This window comes from Apodemus sylvaticus, chromosome 11 (assembly GCF_947179515.1).
Source record: "Apodemus sylvaticus chromosome 11, mApoSyl1.1, whole genome shotgun sequence".
NCBI lineage: Eukaryota > Metazoa > Chordata > Mammalia > Rodentia > Muridae > Apodemus > Apodemus sylvaticus.
This window is the reverse complement of record NC_067482.1, coordinates 54128416-54151287: the sequence shown is the minus strand read 5'-3', so window position 1 is coordinate 54151287 and position 22872 is coordinate 54128416.

Genomic DNA, 22872 nt, shown 5'->3' with positions numbered 1-22872 from the left:
AAGTTAGGCAAGTAAAACCAAAGAAGGATATAATGTCCAAGAAAAGGCTCAAAAATCAGACACCTAATTATTTGTACATTGAGGAATTCCCTTAAAAATACTAACACTGAAGTGGAGACCAAAATATATACACAGAAGACATGGTATAGACCCATGTAGGTACTGGACATGTTTCTTCAAATAATACTGTTTCTTCAGTCACTTTGAGTTCATAATACCTTTGATCATATTAATTTAGAGAGCCTTTTTTCCCAGTGCCTTTCAGTCTTTAGAGCATATACTAAATCCTAACAACTTCTCATCCTACCTACATTAGTTGTTATTTCAATCCTTGTTAGAGAAGTCTCTTTTTCATAGTAGATACCAATTAACCTATGGATACTCTTCTAGTTGCAGAGTAAGTACCAATGAATTGTTTGTTACTGAACAGGAATTCTATATTACACTGATCTTTCCCCTAGTCACAGAGATCATTGTAGAAGGGCATGAAGACAGTAAGAGTTAGAGGTGGTACATGTTTTCTTCAAATTAACAGTTATTTCCAGACACAAAAGAACAGTTGCTCATATAAACTCATAATGGATATAACAATATGCATAAAAACTGTACAAACTGAAGACAGATGGGACTCCAGAGAGGAGTATGGACACTCCAAAGAGGAGTGTGGACTCTCCAGAGGGGAGTGTGAACTCTCCAGAGAGCAGTGTAACTGATAGGGTCTAGGATAGAGCAAGTCATTTTGCTGTAAGGGCATGACCCTGTAAAGGTCTACAGTTCTCTAGGAGATAGCTGTACTACTAATAGAAAATGTACATCATTGTGGAACTCAATGGTAATTTTTTTTAAAATAAGGAACACAAATTGAGTTAGTTTGGAATCATGAAATTAGAAGTGACTCAGAAGTGACTCTGGGATGAGATGGGAGAAATAGATGAATATGATAAAATTTCAATATACATTTTCTCAAATAATTAATAAAATATGAAAAATTCAAACATGAGACAAACAACATGCCAAATCAACTTTAACATTTTTCAGTAAATTTTTGATCTCATAATTTTCCATATATTACATATATGTATTATATACATATTTATATGTATTTTATATCCATCTCTATGTATGTATATTTAAATTTAATATATATTTGAAATATTTATAAATAAACATATTTATTTAAATTTAATATATAATTGAAACATATATACATATATACATATATATATTATAAAAATACTATCTAATTTTATTTACACAAAGCCATCCCCAAGTGTATTTGAAATGCAAACTATTTTGTTAGCTATAATAACCAATTTCTTTCTCTAGACCCTTATTCAGATAAACAGATAAAGCTGTTCTCTGAAATCCATAACTTGATGTAAATTTAAGAAAAACTGTTTACTGTATTTTGTTGATGTGAACATGCTAAATTTTTATAAATATAAGAATTTGCAAGGTCTTTATTGCCATACATGATGGAAAATGCCTAATGTTATACCAAATGTTATACCATTATATTTTTTTAAATTAGCATGATCAAGATGTTATTTAACTCTATGGCTCTAAGTAGTAGTATACATAAAATTTACCCAGAAAACTTGTAAAAATTCATCTCATTGGCCCCTCGTAGTTATCAAGGTTTCAGAACAATTGCAAAAAATTAATAAACCCTTCAAATTATACTTCTGAATATATTAAAAGTTTTAATTTACTCCTAAAAATATACAGGCTAGCAGATTAGATTCTAGAAAAGGACCCAACTTTTGATACCCAGAAGAACAGGGACTATTTTTGAATAAAATTGTTATAGTAGGTATTCCAAGAAAATTGAACTAAGCAATAAGCAGGCATACCTATTTTAATGCTTTCCAATATATACTTCAATCCCAAACTAATTAGAAGGTATAAAGAAGGTCACTTCATACCCATCAGAAACAAGGCTATGGCGACCGCTCTCTAAATTCATATTCAGTATATTGACTGAAGTTTTAGCTAAAGAAAGAAGATAAGATTATTTTTTTAAAAATCAAATTCTACAAATTAGAAAAGAATTAAATGTATAATTTTGTAGATAACATAAAAATATGCATAAGATTCTTTATAGACTCCACCAACATTGTGGCTGAATACAAAATTAAGAAACAAATATCAGTAGGCCTGAGATACTATACTTAAATAGCTACTAAAAAGCAAATAAGTGTTCAAGTAAATAAAGTGGTAGAACAGAGTGGGAGAAAATCTTTGATAGATACAGATCAGACAGAAGGCTAGGGTCTGGAAGAGACAAAGTACCCTGAAAAACTAAATACCAAGTAAACAAAGAACCTGATTAAAAATGGGTATGGAACTGAGCAAAAGATCTCAAAAGAGTAAATGAAAGTGATTATTACACACTTTAAAAAGTGTTCAATAACATTACCCACTATGGAAATGCTGATTAAAGCTAAAGAAGAAATCTATCTTGTTCTAGACTAGCTTTAATCAAAAGAAAACTATTGCTAGCCTAGATATAGGAAAAGGGAAATCTGTCACACTGTTAGATGAGGTTTAAATTAACACAGCTACTATGAAGGCAAGTGGTACATTTCCCCCCATAATACAAAATAGAAAAGAAAAGAAGAGAGAGGGATGGAGGGAGGGAGTGGGAGAGAAATAGAGCTTTATACTGTATCACATCTAATTTTATATCTTGCTATAAATACATTTGCATACTTAAAATTATTGATTTTATCTTTCACAATAGATTCTAGAAAGAGAGTAATGAGAATATTATATACATGTATGGAAATCTCAAAGAACTACCTCATTAAAAAAATGATAACAGAGGTTGTTGATTATAGGTCCAGGACAATGTGATTGAAGGTTTTACAGCCCTGAAATTGCATTGCAAAGACACTATTACTAGGATTATCTGTGACACGACAACTAGTTTTTTTTTCTAGTTACAAGTGATTTTGATCTGTGAAGTGTCTTAAATTAAAAACCTGTCACTATGTTGTAATTGCCTATGATTAGTCATACGTTAACTAGCACATACATAGAACCATTTAGACACTACTATCACTAGCTGAATGAGTCTGTAGTCAGAATTAGTCTGAGTTGCATTGATAGAATCATCAAAGGACCCCCATAAACTTAACAAAAGTAATATCACTGCATAAAAATATAAAAATTGGTACATGTAATATGTTCTTTGGGGAAAATGTATTGTGCTTTTCTTCTCCATTTAGACAGTAGCTGTTAATTAAATAGTCATGATTCTTAGCAGATTTGTTTAAGATCTGATGATACATATATATCAAGAGCTAATGATACATATATATCAAACAAGACTTACCATGGTTTCCTGGACTTTACTCTCTGTCTTTAGAATCATTGTAAACATTTAGACAAAGGATGTATATTCTTAAGAAAATGTTCCTCCATTTTCTGAGGAACCACTAGACTCATTTCCAGAGTGCTTGTACCAGCTTGCAATCCCACCTGCAGTGGAGGAGTGTTCCTCTTTCTTCACATCCTTGCCAATACCTGCTGTCTCCTGAGTTTTTAATCTTAGCCATTCTGACTGATGTGAGGTGAAATCTCAGGGCTGTTTTGATTTGCATTTCTATAATGACTAATGATGTTGAACATTTCTTAAAGTGCTTCTCAGCCATCTGAAGTTCTTCAGGTGAAAATTCTTTGTTTAGCTCTGTACCCCATTTTTAATAGGGTTATTTGAGTCTCTGGAGTCTAACTTCTTGAGTTATTTGTATATATTGGATATTAGCCCTCTGTTGGACTTAGGCTTGGTGAAGATCTTTTCCCCATTTGTTGGTTGCCATTTTGTCCTTTTGACAGTGTCCTTTGCCTTACAGAAACTTTACAATTTTATGAGGTCCCATTTGCCAATTCTTGATTTTAGAGCATAATCTATTGGTGTTCTGTTCAGGAAATTTTCCTCTGTGTCCATGTGCTCAATATCATTCTAAGTGAGGTAACTCATTCACAAAAGAACACACATGGAATGCAGTCACTGATAAGTGGATATTAGCCAGAGGGTCTGAATACCCAAGACACAACTCACATATCAAATCATTTCCAAGAAATTGGAAAGAGAGTGCCCTGGTCCTGGAAAGGCTTGATGCAGCATTGTAGGGGATTACTCGGACAGAGAAGTGGGAGGGAGTTGATTAGGGAATGGGCAGAGGGATGAGGGCTTATGGGACTTATGGGGAGGGGGAACCAGGAAAGGAAAAATCATTTGAAATGTAAACAAAGAATATAGGGGAAAAAAGATGCCCCCAAGGATTGGAGAGATTTCCTAGTGGTTAAGAGCCCAGGATTGATTCCTAGTATCCATGTAATAGAGCACAACTATCAATAATTCTAATTCTAGGGAATGTGAATCTTATTCTGGCCTCCACAGGCAAGAGGCATGGAAGTGGTTCTATGCATTTAAAAACAAAATGCCAAATGCAGACTCAGGAGCCAGGCATTTTGGTGAACTCCTGCTAGCTCAGGGAGGCAGAGAAAAGAATTTTCTAATCCAAGGATAGCACATGAAAACAACTCTCATTCCTTCTTTCACGGGCCTTAATTACCCTTCTACTCAAAGACCCTTCTTCCTCTTTCCTGTGTTTCCTTATATTCACTCCCCGTCAACTGTTTGCTTGCTCTGTCTCTATGTTTTGTGGACTTTATTTAGCTATTATTTACAGAACACTCTAAGATTATATGTGCATGCTAGGGCTAAGCTACACTGCAACTACACTTGTTTACAGAAGTCAGAAAGCACTCACATTAAAGGTATATGCTATGGCTGAACAATACCACAAGAAACAAGTTTTTGTACTTCCCAAACTCCAGGTTCACAATTTGTTCAAATATCCTGCAACATGGTTCACAGGCATACAGTCAGGAAAAACATGCATACACACAAAATACAACAAACCTCAAACTGGTTTTTTAAATATGCTGTAGGGTACAAAAAATATTTATTTGGTAAATTAATATCTTAGGCTAGAAATAGCTTCACTCCCAATTGGGTTGAGTTAGTTATTTTGCTTATTAAGTAATGAAAAACTCCTAAAGTATTGTGTAAAACAAAATGTAACATCTGCTTTATCATGAGATATCAGAATTTCCCAAGGGTAGATAAAAGGAGAATTATATAATGAATTTCTTTAAAAAAAATCTGAGCAAGTTTTATATTTATACTTATAAAGTCTTCAGAAAGATAATTTCATAAAGACTAAGTTTTAAGTCCAGATATATAATTATAAATAAAGTTTATATTATACTTTTGAAGTTACTCAAATAATTATATTATAAAACTTTCCCTCTGAATGAAGTAGAAAATAAATGCTCTTAGGCCTACTAAACCATTAATTTGTAGTTAATTGATAACATCAGAGTACATTTTGTCATTTTCCCCAAATTAATAATACTGTAATAAATGTGTATCTAACTGTATTCTCTTTCTTGTAGCTTTGTTCAAGTCTTATGTATCAGTGTTCATCAGTGATTCATATCAGACAATGTTAACATACATATTAATTTTCATTTTTATTGTTCTGACCTTCAAAGGTTTGCATAAGTTTTAGATTGGGTTCATATCTATCGTAATACATGCTGATTATCAGAAGCCTAGGTCTCCTGGTTGTATTCTATAAATACTAATCAGTGACTTAAATTTTTTATTATTACTCTATAGATATTGATAAGCTAAAAGATGCTGTATATTTTTAAATGTATTTTAAAAATATGATTCTATGATTCTAGGATGTGTTGATTTATATTTGTGCCCTAGGTAGAATTTGGTAATATCTATTTACATTTTAACTGCTTTGATGCAATTGTTTATTTTTTTCTGATTGTGTGTGGGGAGGGACAAAATGAATAATGACTATTTGTTTGAATACATCAAAATATACATTGTACAAAATGTATAGATATATAAATTTGACTTTAAAAATAAATGAAAACATTTCCAACATAGCTATTCAGCATACCCTCAATACCAATAAAAATAAATAAAGGGAAATACTAATGATCCAGTGAAACAGAATCTCATTTAATATTTTGTAGGAAATAGTTGCTTTTATAGTAAACACAAAACAATACCGATTATTGATTAGATTAAAAAATGAAGGTTCAACTTTATGGTATCTTTGAGAAAGACAGACAATGTTGGAGACTTTTTAAAGATACTGCAATGTTGAACATCACCAACTTGACAGGATCTAGAACCTTCTGGGCACCTGTAGGTTTAGTTAGCCTTTGGGCATGTTATGAGGGTTTACTATAAATCAGTTGACTGAGACATGGACATTGCCTCAGTCATACACAGCACCATTTTCCTCTGCTTGCTAGAATACTAGGCTGAATGGAAAGAAAAATGTGTTAAGCACCAGTGGTCTGTGTTTATCCTCCATTTCTGTACCGTAAATGTAATGTCTGCTAATGCCTGACAAATAAAGTGGGAGATACTCTCAACCAACCATTGAACTGAGCATAGGGTCCCCAATGGAGGAGCTAGAGAAAGGACCCAAGGAGCTGAAGGGGTTTGCAGCAGCATAGGAGGAACAATAATTTGTTTCCAGGTACTTAACCGCTAACCAAAGAATACACATGGAGGGACCCATGGCTCCAAATGGATATGTAGCAGAGGATAGCTTTATTGGACATTAAAGGGAGGAGAAGCCCTTGGTCCTGAGAAGGCTGGATGCCCCAGTGTAGGGCAATGCCATGACAGGGATGCAGGAGTGGGTGAACAGAAGGAGGGGGGATGGGTTAGGGGATTTTGGAGGGGAAACCAGAAAAGGGGATAACATTTGAAATGTAAATATAGAAAATATCTAAAATAAAAATGTTGCCTCAAACTACTGCCACTGAGCCACTCCCCTGCCACCTCCATAAAACAACATAAAAATGAAATAATGAAATTAATGTCTAAAGAAAGGGGTTTATTAGTGAATACCATACTTGTTTACAGTAAAGGATTTCCTGTATCAAAATGCCCATAACTGTGACATTAGCAAAGCTAGCAAAAAAATTCTTGCTCAAGAGATGCTTGTAAGTAAAAACGTTCGAAATCACATCTCAATGTATACATTTGTGTTCTCCACCACTAGGATCAGTTTCTGGGGACCATTCTGTGGTCTCTGCAGAATGTGCCCTCCCTTAGTTTCTCTTACAGTGATGCTGCATGAAATCCCTCTGAATCTTAGTTGAAAGCCAAAGAAAAGGGAATGAGCAATCACAGCTGGGAAAAACCTGCTTGCATTTTATTGGTAAAAGAATCTAATTGTGTTGTCAAATAGAACTCTTCTTCATATTGATATTTGAGGTTACATAAGAAGCATAGTTTGCCAAAACTGCAAGAGACACAAAGTTGTTACTTACAGCTTTAGATAAAGTCAAGCACAATTGAAGATGTAGTTACATGAGAAAAACTCAGGGTTTGTTGTAATTCCAATGCAAAAATAAATAAATAAAATATGCTGTTTGCTCCTTTTCTCCCCTTCCTCCTTTTATCTATGGGACAGAAATAATATAGTATGATCAAAAATTTCAATCTAACAGTAAAGTAGAAAATAATTAGGAAAAATAAGTTTTATATTCTCTGAAAGAAAAAGAGTAAAAGTAATAGTTTGGTGAAAGTCATTTATTGACAGCAGTGGTGTTCATACACATGATCAGAAATCAGGCAACAGGCTGGTTGGTTATAGAAACAAGTGGCTCAGTTGTATTTTAGAATGGATTTTTCAGTTGTAATTTTCAGAATCAGAAAATTGGGCATAGTACTACCTGAGGATCCAGCTATTCCACTCCTTGGCATATACCCAAAAGATGCTCCAACATATAACAAGGATACATGCTCCACTATGTTCATAGCAGCCATATGTTTTTCCAGCTCAATAGGATGTTTATTATGGCTCCAGACACGAACACTACCTTTGGAACCAAAACTTCTAAGAAAGTAGAAATTAAGGTCGCAAGAACAGAAAGCAAAAATTTCCAAAAGGATTACTAGGGGTCATAGTGAGTGGCACTATTATTATATTTTTAAGCATTGATTCCTGAATTATTACAATGAACACTGAGCATAATTAATAAACTGGTGCATAATTTAAGCCATCATGTTTTTATAAGAGAAAATTATCAGTACTTATATTACATGACAAAACCCTTTAGTAACTGGAAACTACTTTTTTAATTTTTATTTTATTTATGTACCTTTTAAATTTTATGCCCCTTTCCAGTTTCCCTTCTGCAAATGCCATATCCTATCCTCCTTAACCCTGCTTTTGTGAGGGTGTTCCTCTGCCCACCCACCAACTCCTGCCTGACTGCCCTAGCATTCCTATACACTGTGACTTCAAGCCTTCAAAGGACCAAGGGGCTCCCAACCCACTGATGCCAGAAAAGGTCCCTTCAGTTAATTCAGTCCTTCCCCTAACTCCTGCATTGGGGACCCTATGCTAGGTCTGATGGTTGGCTACAAGCATCCCCATCAGTATTTGTCAGGTTCTGGCAGAGCATCTCATAAGACAGCTATATCAGTCTCCTGTGAGCAAGCACTTCTTGGCATCAGCAATAGTGTCTGGGTTTGGAGCCTGCATGTGGGATGGATCCCCAGGTGGGGCAGTCTCTGGGTGGCCTTTCCTTCAGTCTCTGCTCCACTCCTTGTTCCTGAGCAATTCTGGGTTAAATTTTTGAAGACTGGGTGGTGCCACCCCTCAAACAGGGGCTGAGACTAACTTCTGGATATGAACTCTACATATTAGGGGGTAATCTCTCCTTTTAAGGGGGTGGTATTTTAGCTAATGTCATCCCCGTTGGAGCCTAGGATTCTCTTGGTTTCATGGCATCTGGGACTTTTTCTTGGCTATCCTCAGTTCTCCATCCCCCATTGCTATATACCTCTGTTCAATTTCCTGAACCTCTGTATAACTTGCCTGTCTCTTCCCACCACTGATCTTGCCACCTCCTTTTATTCCTCTCCTTCTCCTCTCTTCCTCCAACTTCCTACCCATCTTCTATCTCCCGTGATAATCTTATTCCCCCTTTTATGTAGGACTGAGACATCCACACTTTGGTCTACCTTCTTCTTGACCTTCATATGGTCTGTAAGTTGTATCATGGGTATTCCCAAGACTTTTCCCCTAATAACCACTTATCAGTGAGTACATACCATGTGTGTTCTTTTGTGACTGTGCTACCTCACTAGGGATGATATTTTCTAATTCCAAATATTTTCCTGAGAATTTCATGAAGTCATTTTTTAATGGTTGTTTAGTACTCCATTGTGCAAATGTACCACATTTTCTGTATCCATTCCTCTGTTGAGAGACATCTGGGTTGTTTCCAGCTTCTTTCTGGCTATTGTAACATGGCTGCTCTTGAGCACAGGGGACATTTTCCTGAACAGAACATCAATGATTTATGTTCTAAGATCATGAATTGACAAAGAATTGACAAATGGGAATTTATAAAATTAAAAAGCTTCTGTAAGGCAAAGGACACTATCAATAGGACAAAATGGCAACCAACAGATTGGGAAAAGATCTTTACCACTTCTACATTTGATACAGGACTAATATCCAATACATACAAAGAATTTAAGAAATTAGTCTCCAGAGATTCAAATAACCTTAATTAAAAAAAAAATGGGAATCAAAGCTAAACAGAGAATTCTCATAGGAGGAAACTCAAATGGCTGAGAAGCACTTAAATGTTCTCTTATTTTGTCTAGAATTTTTATGGCTTTGTCTTTTATACAAGCCTATGATTTATTTAAAATAATTCTTGAAAAAATAGAAATACTCAACATCCTTAGTCATCAGAGAATGCAAATTTTCAGAATGGCTAAGATCAAAATCTCAGGTGACAGCACATACTGGCAATGTTGTGGAGAAAGAATACTCCTCCATTGCTGGTGGGATTGCAAGCTGGTACAACAATGTTGGAAATCATTCTGGAAGTTCATCAGATAATTGGACATAGTACTACCTAACTATACCATTCCTGGGCATATACCCAGAAGATGCTCCAACACGTAATAAGGACACATGCTCCACTATATTCATAGCAGCCTTATTTGTAATAGCCAAAAGCTGGAAACAACCCAGATGCCCCTCAACAGAGGAATGGATACAGAAAATTTACACAATGGAATACTACTCAGCTATTAAAAATAATGACTTAATGAAATTCCCAAATAAATGAAATTAGAAAATATCATCCTGAGTGAGGTAACTCAGTTCCCACCCCACCTCTCAACAAACAAACAAACAAGCAAAACTAAAACCACACACACATACACACACACACACACACACACACACACACACACACACACATGGTATGTACTCACTGGTAAATGGATATTAGCCGAAGAGCTCACAAAGCCCATCATACAACTCACAGAGGATAATATGAAGTTTGGGAGTAAGTAAAATCAGGGTGTAGCTGCTTCAGCCCTGCATTGACAGGGGTAAAGGATGATCATGGGAGGTGGAGAAACAGAGGGACCTGGAAGGGAGAGGAGAGGGAGAGAAAAAAGGAAGGCAGGATCAGGTATTGGAGGAAAATAGAGAGAAGAACAAAGGGTCAGAAAATCGAATGAAAATATATAGCTGTGAGTGATGAGGAATTGGGGGTAGCCACTAGAAAGTCCCAGATGTTAGGGAAGTGAAAGACTCCCAGGACACAAGGGGGATGTCTTTAGCTAAATGCACAGTGAAGGGAAGATAGAGCCTGTACAGACTACCTCAAGTAAATAGGCATGACCCCCAGTCAAGGGATGGAGCCACTCATTGATCTCAAAGTTTTTAACCTAGAAATGTTCCTGTCTCAAGGAATGACAGGGACAAAAAAAATGAAGCAAAGACTGAAGGAAGAACCATCTGGGACAGCTTTGCCTGGAGATCTGTCCTGTCTGCAGATACCAAACCCTGACACTTGCTATTTCCAAGAGGCACTTGTTGCCAGGAAACTGGTTTGTCTGTTCCCTGGGTGGTTCTAGAAGCTTGCACCTGACCAAGGCAGACATGGATGCTTGTGTCCACCAGACTGAGCTCATGGACCCCTTTTGAGTGGAGTTAGAGAAAGGCCTGGAGGAACAGAAGGAGATTGCAACTGGATAATAAAACAATGCTTCCTGGTTGGACCATTCAGTCCTTCCAGGGACTAGACCACCAACCAAGGAGAGTACAGGGAGGATTCCAGGGTTCCAGATACATATGAAGCAGAGGATGGCCTTGCCTGGCATCTGTGGGAGGGGAGGCCTTTGGTCCTGTGGAGTTTTAATACCCTATCAGTGTGAGATGCTCAAGTGGTGGTCCAGGAGAGGGTGTTTGGGTAGGGCAGCATATTCCTAGAGGTAATGGAGAATGGGGAGAGGGCAGATGTGGAAGTAGGTGGTTGTGGAGGGATAACTAGGAAGGAGGATATAATCTGAGGTGTAAGCAAATGGAATGCTTAATAAAAAAAGTTTTTTTATAACTCCAAATACCTCTGGCACATTGCTACAGCGACTGAATGATGGCAAATGTTTATCTTAATGTAACTCCAAGGGGAAGGGGGAAAGGATAGGTGGCTTCTGAGAAGAGGCACTGGGACTGGGAAAGGGGATAACATTTGAAATATAAATAAAGAAAATATCCAAGAAAACAAAATAAAAAGAACGAACAAAAATAGTATAATGAAAAAATAAAAACCAAGTAGCTTCTGTTAAACTATGTTTCAATCCAAAATGGAATCAAACCTTTTCTTATTAGAAACCTGGCAATTAGGATACACATTGGTGAGTTGATATAAATTTCATGTCAATGACTACACTGCATTTTTAATGTGGATCAAGAGATCTGAAAAAAAAAACAGTACCAAAATAGGAAGTCTTCTATATTTCTCCTTATTAAAGCTGAATTTAGAGACAAACTTTAGGGCTTCCAATAAAGAAAATAAATTAATTATATTCTATCATTGTTTATTGAATATTCCTACTACTGTACAGCAATAGCTATATTTTAGAATAATATAACTTTTCTTTTTATTAGTGTTGAGGATCAAAAGGAGTGTTTTCCAGGGTTAGGCAAATGCTCTATTATTGAATTACCTCCTCAGACATGCAATATAAATGCATCAACTTTTATATACTTTGTCTATAGCATGCCTACTCTATATATGAAACATGATATGCATATGTATGAGTGTGTATATACATATAGTGTATATGTATAGGTAGTCATTTATAGATATTTTTGTGCTTATGTTTGTGGCCATGAGGACAAATTGCATTCTTGCCAGTATTAAAACTTTTTCTTTCCTTGCCTTCCAGGCCTGTGAGATGCCATGATAGTATTACCTTTGTTTCTTTGTCAATGACTCTTTCAGCATTCCTTTCCTCCCCTGTGTCTTGATTTATCGAAGCCTTTTAGAGAGAAATTTTACATTTAAAAAAAGTTATCCCAGAAGCTTTTAAAATACCTTTTGATAAGTTACAGAACCATTTTTAAAGACTTGAATAAAGTAGTGTTGTATAGGTTTCTATTCCTATCCCCAGTGGTGGCCCTCCAGCAATGGCTTCTATCACTTTCATGCCAAAAACTTCTGTGAATCATAAGAACACAGTGAAGTATCTTTTAGTTCAAACATTTAAAAAGGTAAAATCATTTGATGAAAAATACAGTGTGTTTAAGAACTAACAAAGTTGAGCAGTAGTTTAATCCTGCATTGCTACTGCTAAAGGACTCTGTGTGTGCTGTCAAAATGACAGTATCACTGGGCAGATAGGAGACATAGACTGGGAGGGAGAAAACAAGAATACATTAAAATGGTATCTATTTATCTATTATATAATAAAACCTATTGTTTTATCTTAAGTGTTTTTATGCAGCTTTCTGTACTACCCAGTTTTTGTCATTACAAGAAAATATTCAAAGCATTCAGATGTTGACATAAAGCAGTATTTGTCAGATCTATTAATGTTTAATCAAATACATTGAATGATATGAGTATGAAATGGTTCTATGATATGAACTTTTATTGTCACAATTCATTGTGTTTCTGGGGTTGATTTTACAATTAAAAAATGAAAAAAATATGTAAAATATCATTGTTCCAATTTACTAAAAGTTTTGTTGATGTTAGGGGGAAAAAAGTACCACTGAGTTGACTGTCATGAACTGTTAATGAACTTTTGTTCAAAGAAATAATTATATGTATACCTCAAATGAATATATAATTAAGGAGTACTAATTTTTTTATTTCAAGTATTTGCAAATACTTAAATAGAAAAAATATCAGAAGATGTAGTAGTGGATTCATTTTACAATTTTTTCTTGCTCCAGTTCTATTCCTGACCTCACTGTGTCTCTCTACTAACAGACAGGTCTTACCTTTCAAGCCATATGCAGCTTGTCACCAATCAAGAGATTTTTAAGTCTGATTTTTTTCGATAGCCTAGCTTTGCATAAAATTTTAATTAAATGCTATTTCTCTAATTTGTATTCTTATTTCAGGTTTCTTATATGCTTATAACATTACTTTTACTATTATAATATAAAATTAATTATAAGATATTGATGTTGTTTTTCTGTTTGAAGAATCACCCAACATTAAATTCTGAACTCTTTGAGCACAGTACACTCAGTATTTATATACATAAATTTACTCATACTATCCAAATATATTGAATACCTACCCAGAAAATATACAAAGTAAAATGGAAATAAAAATATCAGGAAAGAAAATGTATACAATCAAATGTATACCAATGTATGCTTTTTTAATGTCAACGTGTTAATGACAATATGTAAATGTTCTAGTGTAGATGCACTTATATGCCTTCACAAAAATTTCAAAGCACATTTGCTATATTATAGAAGATGTATAAAATAATTTAATAAATTATCCTATCAAAGAAAAGATAATAAATCTGTTTGCTGTCAGAGTCAACAGTAAAATTTTAAAAAAATGAAAATTTCCTTAATCTCTGCTTTATGTGTATATATTAGGGTTTCATTATTGTGAGGAGACACCATGGTTAAGACAAATGTTGTGAAGGAAAACATTTATTAGTGGTTGTCTTACTGTTTCAGAGGTTCAGTCCTTTATCATCATGGTGGTTAGCATGGCATTGTCTAGAAAGACTTGATGCTAGAGAGGGAGCTGAGAGTTCTGTATCTTGATCCCTAGGCAGGAAATGTCTAAGTTCCACACAGGGGAGAGCTTGAGCATAGGAGATCACAAAACTCATCCCCATAGTGAAAAACTTCCTCCAACAAGGCTACACCCATTCCAATAAGGCCGCCCCTTCTCCAACAAGGGTGTGCCTTCTAATATTGCCATTCCTAATGGATGAAAAATTTTGACATATGAGTCTATAGGAGCCATACCTCATCAGACCACCACAGTAGATAAACCCTATTTTCCCCACCTGTCACAAAATACTTGAAAAATTAACTAACTATAACACACACACACACACACACACGTGCACGCGCGCACAGACACACACACACACATTTCATATTTCTGACAATTCATTTGATTCAATTTCAGTAGATTTAATCACTAATTTTTCTAGGGCTGAGGTAAGTAGAGGAAAGAAAGGGGGAGGTCAGGGTTGCTCAGCTCATAGATATCATTTGGGAAGAAGCAATCAAGGAAGCACCAAGATTTCTGCTTCACAAACCCCGAGAATCATTTATTTTTTTTATTCGATATAATTTATTTACATTTCAAATGATTTCCCCTTTTCTAGCCCCCCCCCATTCCCCGAAAGTCCCGTAAGCCCCCTTCTCTTCCCCTGTCCTCCCTCCCACCCCTTCCCAGTTCCCCGTTCTGGTTTTGCCAAATACTGTTTCACTGAGTCTTTCCAGAACCAGGGACCACTCCTGCTTTCTTCTTGTATCTCATTTGATGTGTGGATTATGTTTTGGGTATTCCAGTTTTCTAGGTTAATAACCACTTATTAGTGAGTGCATACCATGATTCACCTTTTGAGTCTGGGTTACCTCACTTAGTATGATGTTCTCTAGCTCCATCCATTTGCCTAAGAATTTCATGAATTCATTGTTTCTAATGGCTGAATAGTACTCCATTGTGTAGATATACCACATTTTTTGTATCCACTCTTCTGTTTAGGGATACCTGGGTTCTTTCCAGCATCTGGCAATTATAAATAGGGCTGCTATGAACATAGTAGAGCATGTATCCTTATTACATGGTGGGGAATCCTCTGGGTATATGCCCAGGAGTGGTATAGCAGGATCTTCTGGAAAGAGGAACACTCCTCCACTGCTGGTGGGGTTGCAAATTGGTACAACCACTCTGGAAAGCAGTCTGGCGGTTCCTCCGAAAACTGGGCACCTCACTTCCGAGAATCATTTATTGTCACTGAAAATGATGATGTTATAAGTGAGAAAAAGAAGTGGATTATAGGATGATAAGACTAAAGGGTGCTCTCTGTTTCATCAAATTGACAATCCATATATATTAGGTAATTATTTGCACAACTATTTAATAATATCAATTTTCAATATGTTATTTCTTTAATAGAAAAATAAGTTATTTTAACTGAAAATTAAATCACACAACTCAAAACTTAAAAAAGTAAAAGAAGAAGATACCCATAAAAACAAAAAGTAAAACAAACTTTCTTAAGTAGGTGAATGAATATGGCAATTTTTCTTTGAATAATTATTATTATTCCTAAATACATGTGATGTTGATTTGGTAATTCCTGTCGTCCCTGTATATTTCATTATATATTGCCTTGTGACACATGGAATTGTTGGAATTGTTTCTGTTTATATGTCTCTTCCATTGGATGTCTTAGAGGAAAGAACAAGCCACTGAAAACACACATAGCATCATGTTTGTTACTTTACTTTGCAATAACTCTGAAAGAGCAACTAAATTTTTCAAAGGGTCAACCAATGCTCCAGTAAACACTGTGCTGTGGATCTCATTCTCTTGTATTCTATTTTTGTCATTTTAATCATATTAATACATGCATTTAAGTTTATATATAATGCTGTACAAGTAACAAACCTGGTAATGGAAAGGCTCAGTAAATAGTTCCTCCGTTTAATGGTACAGAACCATCATTTTGGTTGCTTAACAGTGAAACTGAATTTATTCATAACAGATCATGGATAGTCTTTGGCAGCCTGAGGGATACAGATTTAAAACTCTTTGTAAACCGGATTGCATCATTTTGAAAAAATGATCTACTGTTGCTAGAGAATGATTGAAGGATACCTACTACATGATCAATGCTAAGACACATTTAAAAAGTACAGCTATAACATGGCTCAGTAGTTTTCTAAGAAGGGCCATATTGAGTTTGTTTTACCTTATTTTAATTGATTATTAATCTTTAAATGCTTGTTTGTTTTCTACCAAGAGACAGAAAGTATTTCAATTCATATGAGACTGAGAGGTTGGGAAGATCTCAGAGGAGTGGGGGAGAGAAAGCTATAACAAGAACACAGTGTATGACAAAAAAAAAAACTCTTTAAAATAAGTGAAAAATAGAAAAAATAGAATAAAATTTGATATTCAGAAGACCTCATTCGGGGTGTTTGAAACTTTATTAAGCAAGTCAAATGAGAAAATATGATTATCCTTATGCATAAGTATTTAATCATGAAAACCAAAATGATTAGCCATTTCCAAATATTATTTTTATTTTTAAATGGCAAAATCTGTAGTAGATGCAAAAGAGAATATTTTTAAAAACCCTATTCCTGTGTGGTGATCAGCTTTCTGGTACCCTGCAAGAATACTTGAAAATATACTAACAGAAGAAGATAAATAGATTTGTCAACCCCAAAGTTCCTAAAATCTAATACTGATAACAGTTCATTTTAGTTTGTGTTAGGTTTCAGCTTTTCAGATATGGCTCAGTTTTGATATAACGATGTAATGTGATAGTTTGTGTGCATATATGTCTTTATACACATGACACCAACTAGTACAATATTATTAAACAATCTTACTCTTTCTATATTAGTTTACATAAGAATTTGACATTTTAAAACTACTTGTTAATGTATTTCCTTTGTTTACATTATGTATGTGTATCTACATATTTCGATTAGCTATATCTGTCACCTCATCATGAATCACTAAAATTTCTCTTCAAATGGACAGTATAATTTGGAACTGCTTAGTGACTCTTTATCACTGGAAAGGACTTACACATAGGACTCCTAAAATATACATAAAGGACAATAAGTAATAGTGGTCACTCTAGCGAGGTCAGATCAGAACACTTTTGAGACTTCTTGCCCAGAGACTGGGTTGAAAGTTTTTGCCATTCCTTCTCAAAAACTTTTCATCTCTGAAGTTACTTAAAATTCTCTATGTATTCTTGCATTTTATACATATATCTAAAGGATACTTTATTATTGATAATAAGGATTTGTGATAAAATTATGGCCCTTTCCTGCAACTGTATAACCTCATGGCTTTGGAGGGAAAATGAAAGGATGCGGCAGCATGGGCAGAAGAAAAATGAGCCCTGATTTTGCCATGACCAGGGACATGGATGCTAAATAGAGCCTCGTCTTTTTTTTTTTTTTATTAAGTCTGCCGTAAATAATTTACAATATAGCTCTAATTAAATTCTTGACTACATAATTATGTTTTCCTATTCAAAGTAACTTTCAATATCTCAATATGTGGTTCCTATGGTCAGGCAGAAACTAGAAGAAACTACAAACCACCCATTCATTATATCATTTGATATGTAACTCAGTATTCAATTAATGTTTTCTGTAGACAAGAGTCTATAAGACACTGACTGGTAGAAATTAATTATGTAGACTAGACTGCTTTGAAAGTAACAGAATCTACCTGCCATTATTTCTAGGATTCTAGAAATGTACTAACATGCTTAGCAAAAAATAAATAAATAAATAAATAAATAAATAAATAAATAAATAAAATAAAATAAAAAATAAATAAAAAAACCTAATAGATACACTAGTAGTCAAACTTTCCCTGAAATCCTCAATTGTAACTTTATATGAGGAAATGATTTATGTATGTTCTAGTAACTATGATTAATTAGCAGATTATTATTAGAAATCCTTTTACTGATTTTTTTGACCTGTAGCATTTGGCTTTAACCTAGGTCTCTGGACTATCTAGTTTAAATACTCTCGGGTTCTTGGTTACCCAAGCAGAACCTGGTAAAGATTCATTCTAGTGAAGAAGTCCTTAACTTAAGTCAGACATTGGATGACTACTTCTTTTTTTATTTGATATTTTCTTTATTTACATTTCAAATATTATCCCCTTTCCAGGTTTCCCCTCCAGAAACACCTTATCCCATCTCCCATCCCTCTGCCTCTATAAGGGTATTCCCCCACCCACATACCAACTCCTGCCTTCCAACACTAGCACTCTCCTACACTGAGGCATCAAACCCCACAGTACCAAGGGCCTCTCCTCACACTGATGTCCAACAAGGCACATATGCAGCCAGAGCAATGGGTGCCTCCAGCAACTCTGGTTGATGTTCCAGTCCCCCAGTGCTCCTAGGTCTCTGTCCAATTGACACTGTTGCTCCCTCCACAGGTCTACAAAACCCCTTCAGCTCCTTTAGTCCCATTTCAAACTCCTCCATCTGGACTCTATGCTCAGTCTGATGGTTGGCTGCAAGTATCCACCTCTGTATTTGTCAGGCTCTAGCAGAGCCTCTCAGGAGACAGCTATATCAGGCTCCTGTCAGCAAGCACTTCCTAGCTTCTGCAAGGGCACCTGTGTTTGGAAACTCTATATGGGATGTATCCCCTAATGGGGCAGTCTCTGGATGACCTTTCCTTCAGTCTTTGCTCCATACTTTGTTTCCATATTTTCTCTTGTGCCTATTTTGTTCCACCTTCTAAGAATCACTGAAGCAACTGCATTGTGGTCTTCCTTCTTCTTGGGCTTCATATGGTCTATGGATTGTATCTTGGGTATTTGGAGCTTTTGGGCTAATATCCACTCATCATTGAGTGCATATCAAGTGTGTTTTTTTGTGACTGGATTATCTCACTCAAGATGATATTTTCAAGTTCCATTCATTTGCCTAAGAATTTTATTAATTCATTGTTTATAATAGTTGAGTAGTATTCCATTGTGTAAATGTACAAAATTTTCTGTACTCATTCCTCTGTTCAGGTACATCTGGGTTGTTTCTAGCTTCTGGTATTATAATTATGGCTGCTATAAACATAGTGGGGCATTTGTCCTTATTACATGTTGGAGTATCTTCTGGGTATAGTCCAGGAGTGGTATAATTGTGTCCTCAGATAGTATTATGTCTAATTTCCTGAGCAACTGCCAGACTGATTTCCAGAGTGCTTGTACAAGCTTGCAATCCAACCAGCAATTCTTATCTCCTGGTTTATTTCTTCTACAAGATGTGTTTCCACATTGCCATAATAAAATTTGCTGATTGTAGAGAAAATAGATCAAAGGTTTCATTGTTTTACTTTCAGTAGTCTGGCAGAGTGCTTTCCCACGGGCAAAGAGGCACAGGTTGACTGGAGGAGCTGAAGGGGTTTGCATACCCGTGGCAATAATAGCTGTGTTGGCCAACTAGATATCACAGGATTCCCAAGGACTAAGCCAGGAACCAAGAGGTACACATGTTTCCAGCCAAAAGTGTGGGATAGGAATGCCTTGTCGGGCATCAGTGGAAGGAGATGTCCTTGGTCCTATGAAGGATAGAAAGATGCCTCAGAGTGGAGAAGTCAAGGGGGTATAGGTGGGAGTGGGTTGGATGAAGGGGAATATTCTTGGAGGCAGGGGGTGGGAGGATGGGTTGGGTGTTTTCAGGGAGGGGGAAACTAGGAAGGGATATAACATTTAAAATGTAAATAAAGAATATATTCATAAGAAAAAATTGTCTTCCTTTTTTAATTGGATACTTTATATATTTATATTCCAAATGTTTTCTTCTTTCCAGGTTTCCCCTCTGAACCCCCTCCTATTTTATCTCTCTCCCTCCACTTCTATGAGGGTTCTTCACCTCCCATCCACCCACTCCTACTCTTCACCCTGGCATTCCTCTACACTAGGGAATCCAGCCTTCACAGGACCAAGGACCTCTCCTCCTATTGATGCCATACAAGGACATGCTCTGCTACATCTGCAGCTGGAGCCATGGGTCACTCCATGTATACTCTATGGTTGGTGGCTTAGTCTCTGAGAGCTCTGGGGGGGGGCAATTGGTTGATATTGTTGTTCTTCCTATGAGGTGTAATATAGATTTTAATAGTTACCTATATATTTCATTCAACTAAAAAGGTAAACAATATCTTGCTACCAAATGGCAGCATTTCCTTTGACCACATTTGATTTTATTTTATTTTCCACAAAATTCATTTCATATTAGTTACATGTATTTCAGATGCATAACTCTTGCATATATCCAACTGAGTTACTTAAAGTTTTTAACAAAATTCATTTCACATTCAAAATAAAATTTCTGAATGACTTTTACAATCATTACCTTTATATTTATGGTTTCTGTAATCCACAAAACACCTAAATTTATTGATATGTAGAACCTTAATCTAATTTATCTTTGACTCTCATATTATTAAAATTGTTTGATTTATTACCTCTTTATAGCCTTTTTTACATTTAAAATATTATTGTGAACATTTGACCACTAAGATTATTTTATGGTCACAAATTTGTACAAACAAGTGTATTTTAACTGCATTATAGCCTAAGCTATTATATAAGAACATTATTAGGAGGACACAAAGCAATATTTTCTATTTTAGAATTTGAAAATATACCTCTTAAAAGTGGTGAGATGTGGGAATAATTTAGTAAAAACTGTTTATTAGAATAATCTGAAATCCACAACATCATAGATGTAAAAAGAATTTAAGATTTGTAACAAGTATAGAATTAAAAGATGATGACAACTCAATGTGAATTAAAGAAGCTTTCAATACAAAAAGTGGGTGGATTGGTGGGAACACTCAGTCAGAAATCAAATCAACAACTGGAAATGAAAAAAATCATCATAGCAAATATGAAACAGAAATATGAAGAATAATTAAAGATATCCTCTTACCATAGGTTGGAACATAAGTTTCATTGAGCTTTTTGGTTCCTGAGTTTTGTTTCTTTTCTATTAAAGACATTAACAACTTTTTTTTTTGTTTTTTTTTTTGTTTGTTTTGTTTTTTGATTGTTGCTTGTTTTGAGACTGCGTCTCAATATTTAGTTTTCTCTGTCCTGGTACTTACTATGTAGACCACACAAATCTAGCCTAGGAAATCTGCCTGCCTTCTCAGTGTTGGGATTAAAGGTGTGTAATCCCTGCCCTCCATACTGTACACTAAGGCTGTTGAATTCAAGAAGCCTGGGTTCTTCTGCACAGTCATAGTGAAGATTTACCATCCGGGCTTAGCTCCTGTGTTTGCAAGGTATTTACTGCATCAACTTTGCCAACTTCTCTCTCTATGAAAGGACATGCAAAAGTTTGAAACTATTTTCTAACATTGTTCTACAGAGCCCTAGTTCTAATATATAGCACACTTACTTTAAAAATAACAACAACAGCAGCAACAAATATTTTAGTCAGATAAGCACAAAAGTTTACATATTAAATGCTTCTTGGAGAATTTAAATACCATGTTAAATGCCCAGAAAATCTCAGACTGTTCAATTCTTAAAACAAAAAGCCATTTACGCAAAGTAAGTCTTCTTTCTCTGCAAAACACTTATGTTTCTTTAATTGCAGTATTAATCCTTGCTTCCATAGCAAACAGAAGCTATTCTTTTCATCTATCAAGTACTTCGGAGGAAACAACTGAAGAAGAAACTGAGACATAGTGTTCAATAATAGGAGGTTTCATTGTATGGGGCATCCTATGGAGATACAAAGCCCTGTGACTAACATACACAAGTAAATATCCATCTATGAGTTCGTTAAATAAGACTGCTGGAGCAGGAGATATTTCATAGGTTAATATGAATCCTCACTGAGGATTCAGTTCACAACAGTGCAATATCTAGTTTGTATTACAGGTATCACCAGCCCATGAATATGAAGTGTCTATAAAATCTCAATAGTAGAGATACCCATGATTTTTAATTTTTCATCTTCTCTTTAAACAGTGCTTCACTATGTCTGTGGACCAGTCTTTCAGTTAAGAGATGTCCTTACTGTTCACTTGTGTCTAGCTCCAGTCACTACCAATGCCTTTAGACCATGTCAAAGCATTTCCTGCTACCTCTGCAACCCAGTCTGATTCCAAAGTCCTAAGAAGAATTGCTTTCATCTTCCTTTCATATTACCAAACTTCATAGAGCCAACTTCCTCTAGGTTCTGGCCTTCATTTTCTTAGCGCATTTAACACAAAGCTTGTAACTATAATTTCTTTTCATGCCTCTTTGAGGAGTGAATTTAGAAGTTCTCTTTCATTTTATTACCGAATGTGGTCTTTCTTAGAGACCTGGTTATCATTTCTCTGAAATGTGACCTTGAATTAGTCCATAACCCTGCTTTTCCATTCACGTGCAGGAAGATCTAAATCCATCTTCAGCAGTACTTTCTCCAGCATGCTAATCCACCTGCTCTTACAGATCGAAGAAAATTACCTTCTTTCCAATGGCAGAATCCTTCATTGCCGCTTTGTTCTCTTTTCCAGAGCTGAAAAGCTCCCATTGTTCTCTGTTTAGCACGATTGAGTTTAAGGTGTGTTGGTCTCATTTTCCCATTTTAATAGTCTCAAGGCAAATGTCCATCAATAGCTGAATGAAAGGGCAGAGCACCTATTTTTCTCTTTTTTTCTGTCTTTTTTATTTTTTTTTTATTTGTTTGGTGTGTTGGTTTCCTTGTGAGGCAGGAGAGCAAGA